The following is an 18,512-nucleotide window of genomic DNA, read 5'->3' as shown; positions in this document are numbered from 1 at the left end:
ACAGAGAAATGACTATTTGCTCTTGTACTAAAATCATAACATTAGCAGCCAAATAATCACTCTGTGCCAGGCTCTGTACTCTGAGTTTTTGACCTAGAGTATCTCGTTGCATCCTCTCAACAAATTTATGAGGTCAGTATATTATTATCGCCATGTTACAGATAAGAAAACTGAGGCAGCAAAATTTAAGTAATTTCCCCAAGTAAATTCCCCAAATTTAAATAATTTCAAACGGCTGGGGACTGGTAGTCAGTTTACTCTCAAAATAACAATGTGAAACTAACCTTCAAAAGTAACTTTCTATTTTTAATCATGATAAACTAAGATTTACAAAGAATTTTTAATAGAACATTTCACTCATCTCTCATAAGATCTCGTATAAACATTACAAGATTGTTTAGCATCACCATTTTGATGAAGAGAAGCCAAGACTTCAGGAATACCCAAAGTCCTCACAGGTTGCAGGTGGCCAAACCCAAATTTGAACCTTTGTTGGTGACATGAGCAGTGCTGCCCTTAACCCACCACACTGCTTTAAGTTTGAAGATTGTTTTGTGGCTTTGATGAGTATTTCATATGACTGCTCCTGCTAGGAAAATAGTGTAAAACTGACCATAAACAGCCAAAAACCGAATGCCTTGCTGTTCAGATTAAACTATTGATCATAGTGAAATTCATGGCTACACCAGGAAACAAATAAATTGCAGCAAATCTCCCCAAAGATTTTGTTGTGCATCCTTTATTTTTATTCACATAATCTGTGTTTACTGAGCTGTGGTAAAGATGCATGGGCTATTTTTATTCGGAGAAAGGCGATAACACCAGCCAAGCAGAAGGACCCATCCATGACCAGAATGCAATGGCCTTCATTATCTTCCAGCTCGCTCCTAAATGACACACGGAGAGCTGGCAGATGGTGTTTTCTCTCACCCCTTGCCTTGCACTTATTTAATTATTTTAACTTAGTTTTTGTTCTGCTACCACATTGCCTAATAAGCAGCTATATTGGGGAGTTGGTTTCTTCTAATATTGACCAGTGTATTTGGAAAATCTCTCAGGCTCTAAATTCTGGATCAAGTAGAGAGTAGAGAATAATGATGACAAAAAAATTATTAACAACTAACACTTACTGGGCACATAGAATGTGCTAGTTACTAAGCCAATGAATTTGTATGCATTCCTCATTTAATCACCCAACAACTCAAAATGGGGAGGCTGAAGTTTGGAGAGGTTAAGAAATCTACCTTGGGTTAAACAGCTGGTGAGTGGCAGAAGCAGAAAATTTGAACCAAATCCTTATTCTTAATCTTTATACAACACTCATGTGGTAGCAGTTATAAGCTCTAACACTTTGAGGAAATAAACCAATAGAGCAAAATGATAAAGAAGCCCAGAATGTTAATGTTCAACCATTTGGAGAGACACCAGTAGTGAATAAGACATCATGAAAATGAAGACTTACGGAAGACGTGGAGATGCGCTGCCCTCATCCCCCTGTGCGGGCGCATGAATAGCAGTCAGCAAGCAGCCTCCAGCAGGCAGCTCCTTCAGGGTCAGCTTAGTTGCAGTCACCTTGCCCCCAGCCTCACCCTACCTGGGCCAAACTGCTTCTTGTGACTGAGCCAGGCAGGGACACGAAAGCCCAGCCATTTTGGCCCAAGGCCTTGACAGGTAATGCTCTCTCCCAAGGTGCCCACAAGGTTGCCCAAAGTTTTGCCAGTTCTGCTTCACAGATGGACTTCCTCCTCCACCCAATCTTGCTTTTGCCCCCTCTCTCCCACAGGGGTTAACTCCTAATAAAACTTTTGCATCCCAAACTCTGAGGAACTTAAGCTGTAACAATACATCAAGGATTTTCAAAAAGAAAAATACATCTATTTTTTATTGCTAGGAATTTTTTGAGTCTCAAGAATCCATACCTGTAGATGTACTAAATAACATATTTTTGGTAGCAGGATTATGACATATGAAATTCACCAAAGTGGAGTGGGGGGTGTGAAGATAGTAAAAGGCAGATACCTATTTAACCTTCTTCAGACTGAATGAATCAGGTAATTCAGAACCATGTCTGGTTCTGGCTCAGGGGAAGGACGATAGTCAACAGGCCCATGAAAGCCCCAAACGGAGACATATTTAAGCCACAATTTCCTCTTGGGTCTACAGTGCTCCTAGCTGGTGGCCTCATATTATTATCCTAGGCAGTATAACCTATGTACCTATGACATCAGTTCTATGTCAGAAGATTTTTATAAAATTACTTCCAAGACATTTTCAAATTTAAAGGGGTTCTCTTCAAAATGCCTCAACAGTTAAACCCTATGTTATAGGTGGAATCAATATTCTGCATAGAAAGTGCTGACTGACGTACAATGTAGAGTTACCAGAATCAGTCTCCATTCTTTGCCTCTTTCCACCCATCAGGTTGCCTCCCATTCATTATGCCTCTTCTAAGGACCACTTTACTCTCTGCCACTGTCAACTCTTATCCTATTAAAGAGGTAATGATAATTAAATCATCTCAAAAGAATTTGCATTTTTTTAAAAGGGGACTCTCGGAACCCAAGAAAACTTTCTAGACCCCAGAGAATGAAGCAATCATAGTGGAATTAGAATCACCTGGCTCCTAGTTGAAGACAAAGGACTTTCTGTCACTCTCAGTTGGGAGGGCAGCTCTGGGCCCTGTGGCCAGGCTTGTAGATGGAGTGTGAGTTAAAGGACGAGGTGAGAGGAAGCTGAGAACATGCCCTCTCTCTCTTTCTAGTGATCCACTTATCAGAGAACAAGGATAAGCTGGGTGCTTCCAAGAGCTTGATGACAGTTTCAGATGAAAACTGTGGTGTTCATTTCCTATCAATGGAAACCACTTGAGTCCTTTTCAGAATTTTAATCCTATAAGAAAGGTATCTTTATTTTAAAAAGAAGATAGGAAAGAAGGAAGGAAGGAAAGGTTTAACCTTAACTCAGAAAATTTGTAGATACAGGATCCTGGAGAATTAGACAATTGATGCATATTGTAAGCATGCCAGTTACATGGATAGTAGCTACTATTAGAAAATATGATAAAGAACCAGTGATGGATATCAAAAAAGAAGAAGAGATAAAAATTTCTCTTTGTAATCTTACAACAAATCACTCAGTTTTTAAATTGTATGTGTTTTTTTAAAACTAGTCACAAATCATGGAGATGGCTATTGACTAAGTCACAAAACTTGAGCAAATGAAAAGGAATACATATTTGAAACTGACATGATGTATTTCTCTTAAAGATAAACATTTTACAAAGTATTTCCAAATCATCCAATTGTCTTTCACTTTTCAAATATTGAACTAATTTTAGGATTTTCTTCACTCTGCTGTCAACTTATTTACATTAAAACTAATCTAGAAATCTACGATTTAAGCAACTCCTGGATGAAATGAGTTACTTTAAAGGTACACATCTTAGTGGAAATTCTGTATGCTGCCTGACTGAAGGCAATACTTTTGTTCAAAGAAAATATCAGCAAAATCCTATTTTGGATCTAGGTGCTTCTATAAAGGACAGAAGTTGTTTAGGGGCTTTCTGCAGCCCATGACATCTGTGCCTGGGCCCCGCCCCCAGGAGTCCTGAGGCCTCCATTCAGGCCGCTTCTGTGCTGAGGCTGAGCCTCCAGGGAGAGTGTCAGTCCCCTCAGCTGCTCCTATCACCACAGGGCACTGACCAGCCTTTGGCACAAATGGCAGTGGGACACATTCTGAAGTTTCTCACTATCTTCTCTTTGCAGATAACATCACCAGTCTCAAATTTTCGAAATGCAAATGCATATTGTAAAAAAAATAGTAGGCATGCCACGCTGGCAGATAAAGACATAGTACCTCCAAAGGAAAATAGTCACTGGAATCACCATTTTTATATGCCTTACTTTAATTATTTAACATTTCTATTTCTTCAGGGTGGTGGAATACATTCTTCATCAGGAGAACTATCAATAGATGGTTATATTTATAGCTATGTCTCTGTATTACTTTGATTTTACTGAGATTATTTCAGTCCCCCAAGTTACACTAGTCTAATCATTGAACGTTTTTAGAGAGCTAATCTCAATACAAAAGGTAAAATTATAGCTAACTCAATTCACTCTCCCAAAGACTTGATTTTATAAAGCAAATTAAGTGTGGTTAAAGATTAAAAAATAATGACGATGAAGCTTATCTATGGGGCCCATTCTCCTTTGTTTTCTAGATCCCCAGCCATGCATATTCCAGAAGCTAGCAGAAAACAACCAATCAAACATTTTATGAGCCCCTACTCTGTGTCCTCAACTGTACTAGTTCTCTGTTGACAGTAGAATAGTCTAACCAACTGTGCTGCTAGCCAGGGAGGTCATGACCCTCAACTGTGTGTTGACGCAACTGGCTTTGGAATGCTTTTCTACTGAGCTGTGTGAATTTGCTCAAGTTACTTAGCTACTCTGAGCTTCGGTTTTCTCAAGTGTAAAATGCATATAATAGCTTCCCTTTTTAGGGCTGTTGGAAGATATAAATATAAGCAAGATGTCATGCACAGGGCTTGGTATTCTATAAATGGTGAATGCTTGCACTAGTTAGTAATCCTGATTGTAATAGTAAATTTTTTATATTAGTAGTAGTTATTCTACAGGGAAGCTAGCTGGTGGACAAAAATGCTACAATGGCCACAGGTTCCCCAGCATTCCTGGATCACTGCCAGTAAGGCAGGTAGCTGCATGGCATAGCTTCTCTTCTTGGTATAATACATCCATGTACTGGAAAAGAACAAATAAGAGGGAGGAGTTGCCTCTGCCCACACTCCAGGCCACAGGCATAAGCAGAGAATTAATCACCCAAGAGGAGTGATTTCAGGATCCAACATATCCACCTGTCCCTAACCTTGTCCATCACTGGTGATTTCTGACAGGACAAATGAAAATGTGGGTCCTCAAATATTTGGCACAATCTGTGGTTCACTTACAATGTACGAGGCATGCAACGTGGGGAAGAAAAGATGAGTAGTGGCCACTCCTTTCCCTTGAGGAGTTACAGTCTCATGGACGAAAGATGGACAAGCAAACAGTAAGGGACCGGGAAAAAAGCCAGAAATTGAAGACCCAAGAGGAAAGCACTGAGCAGGAAGAGCAATCGGAAAATCCAGGGGACCTTGGAACCAGTAAGTGGAAGCCAAACACAAATGTTTCTAACTTTGCCTGTTTGATCACCTATGTTCATATGATTCCCTGGTCGTTCCTTAAACTTCCCTTTTTAAAGCTTCTTTCAAGGAGCAAAGAACGTGGCACACTGAGTCAATGGTCATATGTCGTATCATTATGCCATAATTTTATCAAAGAATTTATGCTAGCCACTCTAATCAGTTCTAATATTTCATAGTAGAGTATAGAGACTCCATCTCAAATTCCTTTTTTAAGCCGGAGACATAATTTTTAAGTATAGACTAACACACATTTCCTACATTTATTTGACTAGAATGAGGATTAATATAAATTACAAACGTAAAACACAGCTTTCTAAACATCAGTGACATGAGAAAGTTTGGAAAAGCCATTGGAGGGATCAGCAGGAAGAAATCTTACCTGAACTTTCCTTATTTGACAAAAGTAGAGCCTCCCAAAAATAGAGCTGCCGTTAGGCTGCTGGGGCACCCTCCAGCTCCTTCCGGGAAGCAGACTGCCCAATACAACCTTCCATACTTTTTCACACTGAAACCCTAAACCCCCTTCCCTTTTGTTAAGCTGACAGATGAACCCTTACCTCTGGCTACTCTGCTAGTTACTCACTACTAAATACTCCCACATGTATAATAAATTCTTCTCCTGTTAATCTGTCTATTGTCAATTAATTCAAGGGAGCCCCTCTGTTGGAAACTAAATTGGAACCATTCACTCTGTGACATCAGATAAAGGAAAAAAAATTCTCCCTCTTCACTCTATAGGAAACCCACTATAGATCTGAAAATGAGACAAAAAAAGTATGTTTCAAAGGTTTATATTCATTTGTCTTGATTTCTTTTTCAAACTTTAAGAAGTTTGATAGATTTTGCTGTAGAGTTGGATGCTATTCCTCTACTGTAGGATCAAATCGGCATGCCTTTCCACTATATCTTGTTAATTTTTGCAAAATGTTAAAAAATAATAGAATTTTTGCTGAATACAAATATGTTTGCGGTTAAAATAATTCTTTTGGTAATTACATCTAAATTAAAATTTCCAATGCACTGAACCAAGTGAAAGCTGTTTTATAAGATGATGGTATCTCAAAGTAAAGTACGTCTAGAAACAAAAGGGTGGTGTGCGATGTTGGTTTCGTGTACTCAAACTTTCAGAATCATCTATAAATTGTGGTGGTCACCACACCCAGGAGAGTGATGTTTCTATAGTAACTGATCTACTTACAAAGAAACAGGAGTGATGTGGAGGGAAAACAAAGAAACTAGAGTAAAAAATAGAAGCAACTGGTCCTGAATCATGACAGCAAGAAAAACGCTAAGGTTGGATATGTCATGACGGTGTTTTATCTCTGGAAAATATGAGGAACTTGGAAGATCCTGAAAGATGAGAGTAATGTCTTCTGTTCCTTTTGAATCTTTATATAGTCTGAAACAAAGCCATGCACATAACAGGGGCTCAAATACTTAATTGAGAGAGAGAAGGATGAGAGTTCAGGGGAAAGGAGGCAAAAAAAATGAGAACATCCAAGAAGATACTTTTCTACCATTAGATCAATATGCATCCAAATGATAGAGCAAATATAAGTGCTCTCTTTTACCATCAATTCCCAGACATAATGATCGATTTTGAATGCTAAAGGGGAAAATGTCCCTCACTAAAACCTCTGATTACAGGTGTTCATAAATGCCACTCAAGTCTCTCTTGAACTCTGGTTGCCACTGTGATGAGAAAGGCTCAGCCTGAAGGTGAATTATTTTTATAAGTTTGAGTTTAATTCATTCAGCCAGTTTTGAATTTTGAAGAGAAAAACATATGTTTCCTTCGCCAGTGGCATTTTACACTCAAATCACTCAAAAGTAACTATCCTGTCAACAATTCAAGTAACAAAAAAATACATGATTTTGAAGATTCGCACATTTCAAGACACATGGACATCTTATAGCAAGTTTGTAGGTATTTTGGGCTTTCAAACGTGACCTTTGGGGTTTAATTTAGTTCTGTATTTTCTGTTCTAAGCTTATCTATCTTTAAGGTTACAACAGCAATTAAAAATTAAATGGGCCATATTAGAAAGGTTAATTTACTTGTGTTACAGAGTGAAACAGAAATAATTCAGGCTGTATTTACAAAGCTGTAAACCTCAAAGCTTTATAAAAACATCATCTGCTGATAAGTTTGAAATTATTGTGTTGACTGCATAGAAATCAACTATGTGCTTCTGGGACTCGAAAGCGCACGCAAACCTGCATGTTAACATGCAGATTCTGATGTAGACGGTCTAGAGTTGGGCCTAAGGTTGGCATTTCAGACGTCAGCTGCTGGTCAGCAGACCACATTTCCACATTTTGAGCAACAAGGCCCTAAAGAACAAGAATCTTTCATTAAATATTTTCTGTTTTTTGTCCTTTACAATTTGTGATTAATTCATTTAGAATTTTAACCTTTAGAAGGGCTAAGTGTTCCATCCTTTTATGCTCCTTAGTACATGAAAAGAACTGCACACATGGAATTTTCTTAGAAATCTGTAAAAATAGCTAACCCCAAAAGGTGGATTTGTTTGTTTTTCTGTCTGCCTTTGGTAGAGACATAAAGCCCTCTTATTTTAAGTCCAACTCTTGCAGCAAATTGTGCTGTATTTACAAAATGTGCTGATGGAAAAATCTAAAAAATGGTCACAGATTCAGAAGATATCTCCAAATCTGACCAACAATAACATTTTTGGCAACACATGGAGAAACAGGAAGCTGTAATAAGTTTCTTTTAACCCAAAAGACAACCACAAACTATTTTTCATACTACCGTTATTGAAACAACAGAATCAATACCCTTGATACAGGCCAGCACAAAGACATCATTAAAATGCTATTGGAAGCCATGAATTGAAAAATGGTGCAGACTAAGAGTGTCATGATACGAGCAGTACACAAACAGGAAATCAGGATACATATATACACATGGAAGTAGTTTCTCGTGAGTTTTTATTTCCAGTTTTACATTCATTCTAGAGAAGAACAGGAAAATCTGCCTCAAGAGATCCTGACACTGTGCAGTTGAGCTCATGTATTACAACCCTGATTCATTAAAAAATGGTAAAACCCAGTGTTACTTTGCCCCTGTGAATAAAATCAGAAAATACTGGTACATGGTTCTTCTACTCATTAAAAGAGACAAAAAACATAAGTTGAAACTTATAGCTTCTTTTTTTTTTTTGTCTCTATTTGTCCATAAGCTTTTGGTAGAATCTTGACTAGGCAATCAGGTAATTCATTCTGGCTACCTACTCAAGATTGTACTATTTAATCTTATTCACCTGGTTAATGTGTTATCGTTTTTAATGAACCATAGCTGGTCAATGAAGAGAATACTTTATAAGGAAAGAGAGTAGAATATATGTGTATTTATTTAATTTCATACTAAAATAGAATTTCAAGAGCTAAAATTAACATATGGATTTCATAGCAAGAAAAATTACAATTTTTTCAATACTTGGATGTACAGCTTCTTCCCCTACAGATACACTAACTTACTTGATTTTAGCTTTGTTAAAAGCTAACGTGGACACTAAAATACTGTTATTAACCACTATCGCCTTTTTCTCATTTGTGTCAAACTCAGGCCTCTTCAGACAGAAGGACAAGATGGTACATGTCTGACTAGACACATCAGCGTGAGTCAAAAAGCAAATCAGGTGGGTGTCAGGTGTTCGACTCTTCAGAACATCAGTTCATATACATTGAACCCATCAAAGACTCCGACTTATTGTAAATTAAGAATATAATTTGATTGAACAGGCTCAGAAATATTGTCGAAATATAGTTGAAAACACTGTATGTGTATCCACAAACAGGATACAATGACTTTAAATGACCTGACTCCTATATTAAAGTGGCAAATACATCCAATCAAGCATTTATTAAGCAAATCCCCAAAGCCCAGAACTTTCATAGGCATCGCAACCCCCTTTTAATGTCAGGAGGTAGATTAATCTTTTTCATTTGTTATGTAAACAAAGGCAAAAATAAAAATCCCTAATCCGTAAGATTGTACAACCTCCATTTTAAAGCACAGACTCCCCAGAAAAGTAAGAGGGGTGAATTTCTTTCACATTTGTTTCCGGTATCTTAAGTACTCATGCCCTCATGAGAAAATCATATCCTGTTCAGTAAGCCACTTCACCCAATTCAGAATGGAAATTTACATTTTAACAGCTGACTGCAAAATTTCTTACACAGCTCAACATTTTCAGTTTTGCAAAATGCTTTGTACTCACAGGTATAGAAGTTGACTCACATAATGCTAAATATATTCCCAAGATTCTAAGAAACTTTCATGGTTTACTTAGAACGTAAATAAGAAGAAAACTATTTGCTAAACTTGATGCCTTTTTATATACGCAATGAATCAATTTTTTTAAAGATTATTAAAAGGCTTAAATGATATAAATAAGGACATACTACAGTTGCTGAGACACAATAAGGTCTTTATCTTACCAATAAGTGATCATAGTCATAAAAACCTGCCCTTTCGGTTAGCTCCTGCATCACTGGTTAATTGATAGGTCCGTAGGACCACTCTTTTCTCTAATCCAGAGATTGCATCCAAAAGGCCATGAGCCACACTCAGCTTAAAAATATGTGTGGCCTGAAGTGCATGTTTTGTTTGGTTTCCGCAATTCGGCATTTTAAAGTCCTGCAGATGGGGCCTGAGCTTGCCACCTCACCCCACTTCTCACTCTTCCCTATTGTTTAACACTCTGTCAACCCACTCATTTTTGTTACCTGTCTGATCTCTGCTCTAAGTCCTGAACCATGAGCCAATGTCAATGAAAAACCCCAAAATAAAACAGCATCTGCTGCGACATCTTCACATGGAAACAAAGTGCTCCTTTTCTTTTCCCTTATACCATGATTGCTAAGTATCCTTTCATTTTATATGACAGCAAGCCAATATTTAAAATGCTAGGGAATACTCAGCACAAACCAGTTTTGGCAGCATTTCAGCAACTCTTGTGACTCTGTGCATCCTGGAAAACTGTCTGCTGATCTGTATTCTGCTCAGCTTGATATTTGAGTCTGCTTTGCAGCATTATCTTGCACCATTGAATATAAACGTGAGGTCTTCCCTGTTCTCCATCCACCATCCCCTCAACCCGTCAGACAATGGAATTTTCCATTAGAAAGAGAGAGTACAGCACTTGGAGGGGAAAAATCAGTTTTTTGTTCTCCTTCTTCTGTCCACTATAATACAAAGCTTTGCTCCTCCTCTCGGGAAAATGTAAGGCTGGCTGGCAGTCAGTTTGACAGAAGGAGAGCAGTGCAGCGGAAAATTGGATAACAGGATAAAAATCTATGGGGCCACAGGAATCCCATCAAAACTGGCTCCCCCTGTCAAAACCCAGACAAGTGACAAGGACAAATATAGAATGTTATTTATATTTAAATATTTCTAATGATATCATAATTATACTTCTGCCTCTGTTAGGCAGCCATTTTCCTGTGAGCCACAATTCTGCAAACCAAATGTTGTATGTTGGAGAAAATCTACATAGGAATCAGAGAGCTTCAATCAGACAACTAGGAAAATCCTATAAACTCTTCAAATAGCTATTTCTAAAGGACAGAGAATAACAATTTAGTTTTTCAAAGATATTTTCCTTAGAGTACAATAAAATTTAATAAAAATGGATTATTCCCAGTTCTTTGGGCATGGGAAAACCAAGCTACCCAGCAGAGAGCTAATAAACCAATTTCGCTTAAAATTAAATCTGGTATTTTGGAAAATGTCTTATTTTCTTCTTTTACAATGTGTCACATTGAGTTACTCTATAGGTCAAGTTACTGACTGACGGCCTTAATTTATTAAACTTTATAACAAGTTCAATAAACTGAAATTTAAATTGCCAAAAGATGTAGATTTTCTTATTTTAAAACAGAAAAAAGTTTTGATGTAGATATTCTAAATCAATATGCATTATAATTAATTTTATTATTAAAACTTGACATTCTGGAATACCTCCTTAAGAGAATACACTCCAAGAGATACCAAAGAATTAAGCACCATAATGGAGGACAATATTTATAAACATATACTCCACATAGAATCTCATTCATATTATACTTCCATAGAACTTTAATTATAAGATTCCTAAGCACTCCTTGGTCATCTTTAATACATATATTCTCTTCCTCTTTTATAGAGGGATAGCTATTCATATATATATATCTAACCTGTGTGACAAAAAGCAAAGCGAAGGATTATCAGCATGAAAACTCATTAATTTATATAAAGACAAAAGATTTATTGCCCATATATATAAGACAACACGTCAATTGCTGAGAGAAAAAGCCAATATAAAGGGGTATCCAGCTGCAATAATATGCCATCTAAAACTTATGTTCAGGGTGCTACAGACAGAGAATGGAGCAACTGAGGACTTTCCATCTGTATGTCATCTCCAGTCTAAACACTTCTGGCATGATATCATGGCTCCCAACCCTCTGAACCCATTTTACTGAACAAATTTAATTTTTCCCTGCTGCCAATTTCTTCTACTCTGTTCTAAGGGACTCCCTCACTCTTGTTCAAGTGCTCAGTTCCCATTCCTGCCTTCTCCTGCTTTTACCCTTCCTCTGCCTGGACTGCCCTGGACCCCTCCCTCTCTTACCCAAAGCCTAACACTTGGAGGTCTAGCTAGAGTATCATTTCACCTTGAAGCCTTTTTTGACTAATTCAAATGATTGTTTACCTTGTGTAGGGCCATGTTCTAAGTGTTCAACATATACAACCTCATTTAATTGTCACAACTCCTTAGGGAGGTAGTACTCCATTTTAAAGATGCAAAAAGCTCAGAGCAATTAAGTAACTTGCCTCATGAGACAGTAAAAAAGTAGCAGAATCCAGATTCACGTCTGTCTGCCTGCCCCAAAGCCCTATGTAGTTAGGGAACTACTATGCTATTTTGTTCCCTTTTTAATACCTTCTTCTCTTAACTCGTGCTCTAGATGGTACCATACGATTCGCATTTAATGGTTCTTTTGTTCATATATACTACTCTGGGCTCTTCAGTTAGACTATAACTGTATAAATGTGTAGAAGTTTATTTATGCCTCACTCCAGCCTAATACCATGCATTTAACTCGTTGATGGGTTGAATCTGGTAAATCTACAGCACTTTAATACATTAGAGAGAAAGCTGTGCTTCTCAGATTACTGCTGTTTTGCCATTGGTTTGGGTGATTTGTAGCTCTTTCAGCCCTGTGGGACCATTTTCTTTCTAGCGCACTATAAAATGTGGATTCACAAAAGAACATCTTAATTTACATTCAACAAGTCTTTATTGAGTGACATTTATGTGATAACATTTTGCCAGGCACATAGGGAAAGTACTAAAGAGGTTTAAAACCATCTCTGCTCTTAAGAACCTTATTATCTTGTTAGAGAGAGGTTTAACCTACATTAGATTATATACATATGTACATATATCATACCATATATATATATATACCATATATGTATATGCTATATATACTATATACGTATATATGTATGTTATACTTATATATGTATAATATATAGTATGATATATTATATATGTATATAAGTTAATATACAAAATATTTGTACATAAAATATGTTTTAGTATACTGCCCAGCATACAGTAAGAGCTTAAATAAACAATGTATTCATCTCGTCATAGCAAATGGAGGATAGTGAGCAAAATTTAATCTGCCATTATTCATAATAAATGGTTATCATTTATCACTACAGACATCATTTGACAAATATTTAGTATGTTTCTATTCTGTGCCTTTCCAGAACTTATAGTCTGACAAAGTCAATGCTGAGAAGGAGGTGTGGAAAATATAACAAATTGGGCTTTTTGCTATGGGGATCTCTCCTGAAAAAGGGCTTATGGGCCAAGTCTTTGGTATGAGCTCAAGTTTTCCAATATCATATTTATTTTTCTTCTGAAAAGTGGAAAGCGGCAAAAAAGGATGATGTTTTTGTACATCTAGTTTAGATGAAGTCTGGCTATGATTTTATTCCAGTATTAACCTAAACATATAAATGTTCTCTCTTGTGATTGTTTTTCTTACATGAATTTGAATACATTAGCCTAGGGTTAGGTAAATTAAATGGAAAAGTATCGTCGATAGGTCATCATCGAAAACAATATGTGGTTCCATGATTCTGTGACTTCTTTAATGGATTACAATGAAGCATCGGCTAAAGGCTGGTAATTTAAATTATAAGCAGAGGGTTCAAAGCTGTGGCTAATTCATTACTCACACATCTCTAGTTGAGGTAGTAATTTAAAGTCATGTGTGTCGCATTAATTGTAATCTCGTTTCCAAATGACAAGATAAATATCTCAAGGAACATAATATATTATGGTCATAGGTCAAACCAAATGAATGTCTAAAATAGATTAGCACTAAGTGCATGCAATATGTCACGTTTGTAAATTTTTAAAAGGATAAATTGTATTAACATTTAGCAGATTGAGTTCACTACGCATCGTCAATGTTTAGCTTTAAGGGCATTAATACTTTATTCAGTCACAGCATGCCCTGAAAATACCACACAGAGATGCTACAAAATCCCCAGACGAAAATCCAAGACTTGAGAAAAAATAGAACAAGCTAATGTGTACCCTTTCCCACTAAGATTTGATTGCTCTGTTTCACATGTATGTGAAATTGATGTATTTGGGCTCTGAAGTCACTCAAACAAGGGCAATGTTACAATTAGCAAAAGAAGAAAATTGCCAAAATGCCAGGTCCCATCCAATCCACATCTATATCTCTGCCTTTACTTTAAGCCTCTGCATCAGCTGGGACTGAGTCAGAATCAAACACTGTCCTCGAATAGAAAACTAAATTGTCTCCCCAATGCCACGTGGCAAAATAAGTAGGGAATAAGGATGCAGGCTGTTACTGTGATTATAAAATAGACAGTTGGTTTTCCGATTTGGGCTGAAATTTAACTGTTGTGATTTCAGTATGGATTAGCCAGCTTTCCTACCTACCAACCCTGAGATCACTGGGGAAGTATTTATCCCACTCTCTCTTCGACCATGTTTACAAGTCATAATGCACCACCATCTTCTTAGCCTAGAATTCCTGTTGGAAAAAGCTCTGCATTACTTGGATGAATACTTTGAAAAGTCACTTAAGGTAAAGTGAAGGATACATTAAAAAGAGCAGCAAACCAACTGAACAAACCCACAGAAATAATTTGTTTAGCTAGCATAGGTGTTCTTTTTGGTTTTGTTTGTTGCATGTTTGAATGTTTGTTTTTTATTGAATTTGAGTGTCTTTAAAGCAAGGCAGGCAGCTTTGAGTCCCTCAACAGTTTCCTCCCTCTTTCCTTACCCAAAACCCCATCCCACACCAGAGTTAACTATAGGCAGTAGAGTTTGTGATGGTTGCTGCTCCATTGAAGATATGGCATCTATTTTGCCGAGAGGAGTTTGCAAAGAATGGAAATGATCAAGACAGAAACGGGGATTATTAGGATCTATGTAAAGGAAGGGGAAAAAATCACAGTTGAGTCTAATGGCAGGGAGAGGAATTTTGAGGATGAAAACCAAATTATCTGGGGCTGGCCCTGTGGCCGAGTGGTTAAGTTTGCGTGCTCCGCTTCCACAGCCTAGGGTTTCACCAGTTTGGATCCTGGGCGCAGACCTAGCACCGCTCATCCAGCCATGCTGAGGCAGCGTCCCACATGCCACAACTAGAAGGACCCAAAACTAAAATATACAACTATATACTGTGGGGCTTTGGGGAGAAGAGGGAAAAATAAAACCTTTTTAAAAAACCAAAAAACAGACTGTCTAATGGAGAATCATATTAAGGTTCTGTTGGGCTGTGTACAATGGGAATCCTACTCTCTGTGCAGAAGAGTTTTAGTAAAATGTTAATTTCTCATGGATGTATTATAAAATTGGATGTGTTTTGAGGAACCAGCTGAGTGCTGAGGGTCTCAGTACAAGACAAGGGCTGAGGATATCTTGAGCCACACTTGGGTTACATTAACACAAAAGGGTATATTCTTGCACTGGGGATTCTCTCTCCATCCAAGTTATTACGTGGGAGTTTCCCGCCATACAGCTAAGGAAGTTAACTGCATTTAGCTGGCAGATAGGAGTTGGGTCTGTGCCTGAGGCTCAGCCAATCAGACGTTCCTGCTGGTATTTGGAAGCCAGTGAGAGGGTGAAAGAGAAGGATACAGTGACAGAGATTACTTACAATTCAGTGCATCCCAGCGAACATTTAGTCTAGAGTGAAATTTTTCAAGTAGTTCAGAACTCAGAATGGATCTTTCAGTTAAACTGTTCCAATGGAGACCAAAATAATTTTTGAAAACCCCTATTAAGCCCATTTAGAAGCTATGTCAATAACTTCAATTAAAAAATATGTGCAGGGGCTGGTCTGGTGGCGTAGTAGTTAAGTTCACACAATGTGCTTTGGCAGCCCGGAGTTCATGTACTCAGATCCCAGGTGTGGACTGACACACTGCTCATATAAAGTAGAGGAAGATTGGCATGAATGTTAGCTCAGAGACAATCTTCCTAAAGCAAAAAGAGGAGAATTGGCAACAGATGTTAATTCAGGGCTAATCTTCCTCACCAAAAAAAAAGTTAAAAAAATAAAAAGTATGTATAGGATACAAAGTTCTTGAGGAAAGTATTAACTGTTAAAGTCTTCCTGTCTGGATTTGTTTAGATACAGGATAGTGGATTCTTTTTGAGAGTTCAAATCCCAACTTACCATTTACCAGCTATGTGACCTTGGACAAGTTACTGAACTGCCCTGTGCTTCAGTTTCTTTATCTACAACCTCAAGCATCAAAGGCCAGGTGGGGGGTGATTACCGTAATGGACAGGAGAGCCAAAGCAGCAATAAGAATAATCTGACTCACGTAGACCTGCGGTATTGGCTAGCATTAGTCAGCCAGGACTGCCATAACAAAACACCACAGACTGGGCAGCTTACACAACGGAAAGCTATTTTCTCCCATTCTGTAGGTTAGAGAAGATGTCAGCAGGTTTAGTTTCTCCTGAGGACTCTCTCCTTGGCTTGCAGATGGCTTTTTCTCTGTGCATGTACGTCCTTGGTGTCTCTTCCTCTTCTTATAAGAGTATCAATCACACTGGATTCCTCCACGCTTATGACCTCATTTAACCTTAATTACCTGTTTAAATGCTCCATTTCCAAATACAGTCACATTGGGGGTTAGAGCTTCAACATATTGATTTGGAGGGGGATATAATTCAGCCCATAGTAGGCACTCAGAGGGGACTGCCAGGAGGACTGAGTTAATATTTATAAAGTTTTTAGAACAGTCACTGGTAGATCGTATAGCCATGCAAATGTTTCCTAAGAAATTCTGAAAAATATTTAAAGACTTTTTAAATCTGAGTTCATTTCCTCATCTGTAAAATGAAGGGACCTCTCCCTCTTCCTGGTAGATAGAAATTAGACATGTGTATTAGTTATCTGTTCTGCATAACAAATTACTCTGCAACTTAAACTAAAAATAAACATGTATTCTCTCACACAGTTTCTGTGGGACAGGAATTCAGGAGCAGCTTAGCTGAGCCATTCTGGTTGAGTCTCTCATGTTGTAATTAAGACATCATCTGCACAGAATAGAAATATATTATGATGTACACCTGAAATTTATATAATGTTATAAACCAACGTTATCACAATAAAAAAAAAAAAAGGCATCGTCTGAAGGCTTGACTGTGGCTGGAGAATGCACTTCCAAGATGGTTCACTCACATGGCTGACAAGTTGGTGCTGGCTGTTGGCAGGAGGCCTCAGTTCCTTCCCACGTAGACTTCTCCAAGAGGCTACTTAAGTGTCCTCACAACATGGCAGCTGGCTTCCTCCAAATCCATGAGAGACCCAAGTGATCCAAGAGAGAGCAAGGCAGAAATGACAATGTCTTTTATGATCTGGCCTCAGAAGTTACATAAGTCACTTCTCCTACATTCTATTGGTCACACAGATCAACCCTATTACTATATGGGAGGAGACCACATAAGGGCACGAATACCAAGTGGCAATTATCAATAAAAGTCATACATTTGGCCAATCAGATGCTCCTGCTAAGTCTTTGAAACATGTGGAAGGGAAACAAGGACACAGTGACAGTAAAACATTACTTACAGTTCAGCACAAATGTCAAGTGAGGACAGCACCAGTTACAGCATCCCAAGCAGTTACTCTGGTGTGTTCTGGACTGTATTTCCCATTTTCTTAGGTTTTTTTTTTGGTTCTTTCTCATTCTCTAATCCTGTTTTCCAGTCTCCCAGTTGATTCTGTGATATGCCCAGGATTTTTTCAATAATTTGTTTCTTAATCTGCTGGCTAGTTAGTTGGCTTCTATTGTCTGTAACCAAGAACCTTGACTGATACAATCTAGAAATCTTCTCCTCTGTCCTCTGCCACTATGAATACTCTTCGTCCCTCAGACTTCATATCCCAGGTCACGGGTTGTTTCCCTAAGGAAGGACGGCTTGGACTGAGACAGGTACCTCACTCCATGTTTAATAGCACTTTTTATTTCTCATTTTCACCTCTGTTACTAAAAATTATAATTAATTATTTAACTACCATTATATAATCAATTTCCCTCCAGTAGAATTTTGCTCCTTGGGGGCAGAAAACATGACTATCTTGTTCGCTGCTGTATCCCTAGCATCTCACATAGTAGGTCTCTCAAAAAATGAAGAATAAAAGTTGAACACAAACTTTTTGCTCTCTTTAGGAGAGAGGTAACATCCTTCCATCATCTGTTTTAGTTTGAGTCGAGATTGATATTGTCTTCATTTATTTTTACATTTTCCAATGTATTTTTTTCTATTAATTTTGAAATTGATGTTTTCAAAGCTCAGTCTGATTTTGCCATCCTCTGTAACCAATGATTCGTGTTAAATATATACATTATTCAGTGAACTCTTTCCTTACGGGTAGGCCAAAATGTAATTAGAAGTTTTTTTCATGAACATGGAATTTGAAAATGAAGGGAGTTAATTATTTGATTTGATTTTTCAATGGCATCTGGCTAAGTAAGCTTGACTGAGAACTGAGATATTCCTGCCAAGATGTCTGACAGGTCCATGAGCCAGGATTCCCTCTACAAAGAAGGGAAGAGCCAATGCTTGACTCTCCTGCCCTCATTTTTCTCTCCTGACCAACGACCCCTTCCCTCTTCCAATTGTTTCATTCTTTCTTTACACATATTATTACCATCCAAGCCCACATTTGATGGTGTGGGAATAATTTATTTTAAAGATAATTTTATGCCTGATCAGCTTTG

At 37.7% G+C, this 18,512-nt stretch overlaps 2 long non-coding RNA genes across 5 annotated transcripts in view; both read right to left on the bottom strand.

Annotated features, from left to right (window-relative positions):
- The window catches only part of LOC111768760 (uncharacterized), a 210,091-nt gene that overhangs the window by 112,258 nt on the left and 79,321 nt on the right, over positions 1-18,512 (bottom strand). The window lies entirely within an intron of this gene.
- LOC138918795 (uncharacterized) lies at positions 13,704-17,093 on the bottom strand. The gene is made up of 2 exons (XR_011428553.1): positions 16,970-17,093; positions 13,704-16,824 (listed from the first exon to the last, which is right to left on the bottom strand). It is a non-coding gene; the product is annotated as an uncharacterized lncRNA (long non-coding RNA).

The sequence above is a fragment of the Equus caballus genome, chromosome 18, assembly GCF_041296265.1.
Source record: "Equus caballus isolate H_3958 breed thoroughbred chromosome 18, TB-T2T, whole genome shotgun sequence".
NCBI lineage: Eukaryota > Metazoa > Chordata > Mammalia > Perissodactyla > Equidae > Equus > Equus caballus.
The sequence above is the reverse complement of the archived record's forward strand: the minus strand, read 5'-3'. Positions and strand labels throughout refer to the sequence as shown.